Below are 3896 nucleotides of genomic sequence, written 5' to 3'. Positions count from 1 at the left end.
CACTCTTACTTGGAGCTTCCTAGTATAATTTTGGCCACAGACCAAATGAACTCAACCTTAAACATCACATTGGTTTTAAGAAAGGCTTATTACAAACACCACCTCAACTGATCTTATCAAAGAACAAGTGAAAAAAACATTACTCTTAAATAAATCTGTTTTTAAAAAGAAAATTTCTGGACTTTTGGACTTTTTGCTTCCAGCAGCCCAGATATGCGCTGAGAAAAGGGAAGATCAGCTAGTTATGAAACACAGATGAGAACAGCAGCAGAGTGAGGAAGAGAAGATACCCTTATTCTGGAGCATCACATACTCAGCTCAAATGCAGGGATGTGGCTCATTCTCTGCAAAAATACTAACCATGTCGGGAAACTAGCTTTGTGCCTATGGCTGCTAGTGCCTAAGAGCCTCAGATCATTTCACGAATGTTTTATTTCTACCCTGTTGGCATGAGGCTAAATAAAAACATTCAAAACTTCAGGTTACAAAAGTTGTTTAGTTAGTATAAAAAGTGGCCTCCGGGGGCCGGCAAGATAGCTTAGCAGTCCTAAGTGTCTATTTAGGCAAGCGTAGACAGGCACAGGGGACTGTGATTCAATCCCTGGCACCACATGCCGTGTCAGCCCCCACCCTCAGGGTGGGCTAAGCTGCCCCCCCCCCAAAAAAAAGTGGCCTCCTGTTAGGCTTTGAGGCTTTCTTCAGTTTTTCTTCTATTATTTATGTCTTCAAAGACTTCTGTAAAGTTGGTTTATTCTCTCTCCACATAGTAGGAAAGATCTGTGTTCTTAGGCTCACCTGGTTGGGACTGCAGGATCCACATGCTACCGCTCAACTTCAGATCCTTTTATAGTATATTTAACCATAAGCACAGGGGGCCCAGTGAGTCTCTCCACAAGCCCTCTTGATGCGGTAACCTGTCACTCCTTGCTTTGAGAACATTTAGCAGGAATGTAACTGACACCACAATGCAGTCTTCTCTTAAACAGTTTTCTGTTTTCCTCTAAAAATGTGCAAGTCTTTAAACCTCCTGGCACTTATGTTTGCACATTTTAAAAATAAGGATGATGACACTTACTTAACAGGACAGCTACAATGATAAAAAGTGCCAAGTCTGTAATCAGTCCTAGCACAAGCCGAGGCCTAGAAACCACCCTATTGGCCATCTACCCTAATCCTCTACTTGGTTCAGGAAGCAGTCTCTACAGGGCCTCCAGACCCTTAGCTCCCTCTGGTGGTAGACACATCTTCCTGTAATGTGTCTGGGGCAGCCCCATTCCTTACTGACAATTGGAAAGTTCCTCTTCATACTGACCTGAAATTCAAGTTTTCAGTGCAGTGATTGTCAAATTATTTCCACTCTAATCACTGCCTTTAACTCTTTGTGGCAAGGGAATAATTTTGTGATGAAATAAACATGGGTTTTTAAACTGAAAAAAAAATTAAAAAATAAACTGAATTTTCTTTTTCAGCATCCTTTTTATAGACCTTGTGTGCTGGCAGGTTGGTCACATGACATGAGACAGTTATGCACTTTCCAGTACTGGCTATGAGTCTGCCACTGATTACTGTGAAGCATTCACAAGCGAATGCTTGCCTGAGATGGGCCAGTGATCATCTCCTCCTTCTTCAATGAGTACGGGGGGGGCGGGGGGGGCGGGGGGGATGACACCATGATTGAGCAATGGCCCCTCCTTGATCATATCTGAGCAATAAAGAGCTTTATTCAGGCTTCTGAACAAAATTTGAAATCCACAAAAACAAAAAGTAGTTGTCCTGGTTTGGGGTTTTTGCAAGGGAAACAATATACAGGACACATTTTGTAAGATTATTTTATAATGAATCATCCAAAGAATCATATACAAAGAGTGCAGGAAATCTGTTTACACACTAAAGACCAAAGAATCCAGCTGAGGGCCTGAATCCTAATATCATGTATGAGTCCAGCTGAAAAACATAGAGCCCAGAACAATGACTCTGACAAGTCCAATTGGAGGCCTAGAGCCCACAACATCTCACAAAGGCCAGATTCACAGATCTGTGCTGGGAAGGCCCAAAGGTCAGTAGTGGAAGCTAGAAAGTCTATGCCAGTGGGATGCAGGATCTGTGCTAGCAAGCTGAAGGATCTGCACTAGAGCTAGGAATCAATGCTAAAGGTAAGGCACACCAGTGCTCCCCTAAAAGTACCAAAGCCATCCTCAGCAACAGTGAGGTCTCAAGCTCCTCCACAAATAAGGAAAGCTGAGCTCCCATTAGTAAAGCCAACACAAGTTTCTTCAGGAGACTGAGCAATATACCATTTTCCCTTCTGGAGCCAGGAAGCAATGCTCAAGATGAAGACCAGAGATTCCCCAAAATGAACCGCAACCATTCTCAGTGACAAGGAAAGTCTCAAGCTCCTCCAGTGAAAAGAACAACCAAGTTCATTATGAAAGCCAGCATGACAAGATCCTCCAGCAGAATAACCCAACAGAGCCATCAGCTTCAACAGCTTCTCCAAAGAGCTTCCCTAAAAGCCTCTCGACAGTTTCTCCAGTTTCTGCCTCTTATGCTGCTGGCAACAACCCTCAGGTGAGCCTCCCACACCCAGCACCACACTAGTTCAACTCAGCTGGGTGTAACAAGTTCACCACCAGTTAACAATCCACTGCAGTAATGCTCCTCAGTCTGAGAAGTGTTTGAAAGTACAATGCAACCCACTTGCAGCTATCATAGTTTGATTTTTATGTTAAGTTTCTGACTTAACATAAGCTAACAGTGTGCCACAGGGCCACCTTTAAGGGACAGAAAAGGCTGTCAGGAAAATTACAGAACTGGGCTTACTGGGGGTGGATGGCCAGGGCTAAGGCTCAACCCACCCCTCAAACCCATTAGGTGGTGAAAAGGGGAACCAAAGCAGAACTTAGCCAAACGGTTTCATATCAAGAGGAAGCTATCTTTGCAGGTAGCACCAAGGCATGGATCAGAAGTTTTTCCACTTGACAGATGAGACTACAAAACCTGAGTTTATTCAGACTATTCTTAAAGAGGAGCTACAGAAATATATACTAGTTATAATTCACAAAATTGTACATATCATCAAATGCCTACATTTTCTGAGAAACCATTAACCTGAGCAGTATCTGCTTACCTAACAAAAGGTAATATTAAATCCATCATTTTCCTGGCAGAAACTGAAGAAACCTAAAAATCCCTTATTTCAATCTGAAAACTATTCTAGTAGATTTTGTCACTGCTGAATTTAGCAAAGCCCCATCATAAACCATTTAAATTTCTATTATGTTCAACCCAGTCAAACCAGAAATAAAAATTAAATGTGCATTAGCCACCATTTCACTTGATTTTATGCTTAAAAATAGTACAATACAGAGCTGGATTTCTTGTCTCCTGAACCCCTTACTCTGGTCTCTATATGGCTTCTTAAACTGTCAACTTCTCATACTTTACAGAGGAATGTCGTGTTTTAGGCTGGCTGGCTTCCTTCCTTTCCTTTTCCCTTCCCCTTCCCCTTTCTTTCTCCCTCCTACCCTTCCCTCCTTCCTTCCTTCCTTCCTTCCTTCCTTCCTTCCTTCCTTCCTTCCTTTCTTCTTTATATTTCTCTTTTTTTTAAGAGAAAAAGTTGTTCTTGCTGTACAAATTTTTAAAAACCAAAATGCCTGTAAGAAATGTGAAGAGCAGTTGAGGGGAGGGTGCCCCAACTTCATAGGGGAAGTTAGGTCAACTAAATAAACTCTATTGCCCCATCCAAGAATATTTCTTTTTGGGGCCAGCGAGACAGCTCAATGGACTAAAGCACCTGCTTAGGCAAGCTTAGGCAGGGACAAGGGACTGTGGTTCAATCCCTGGCATCACATGCAGTACCAGCCCTGCCCTCAGGGAAGGCTAAGCTCATTAATATA

The 3896-nt window shown here is 42.6% G+C and overlaps 1 protein-coding gene and 1 pseudogene across 1 annotated transcript in view; both read right to left on the bottom strand.

Annotated features, from left to right (window-relative positions):
- LOC105743416 overlaps positions 1-820 on the bottom strand; it is a 2106-nt pseudogene extending 1286 nt beyond the window's left edge.
- Positions 1-3896, bottom strand: part of Tnfaip8 (TNF alpha induced protein 8) — a 140199-nt gene that overhangs the window by 54477 nt on the left and 81826 nt on the right. The gene's annotated exons all lie outside the window — the stretch shown is intronic.

Source organism: Octodon degus, unplaced genomic scaffold (genome assembly GCF_000260255.1).
Source record: "Octodon degus isolate 3935 unplaced genomic scaffold, OctDeg1.0 scaffold00124, whole genome shotgun sequence".
Lineage (NCBI taxonomy): Eukaryota > Metazoa > Chordata > Mammalia > Rodentia > Octodontidae > Octodon > Octodon degus.
The sequence above is the reverse complement of the archived record's forward strand: the minus strand, read 5'-3'. Positions and strand labels throughout refer to the sequence as shown.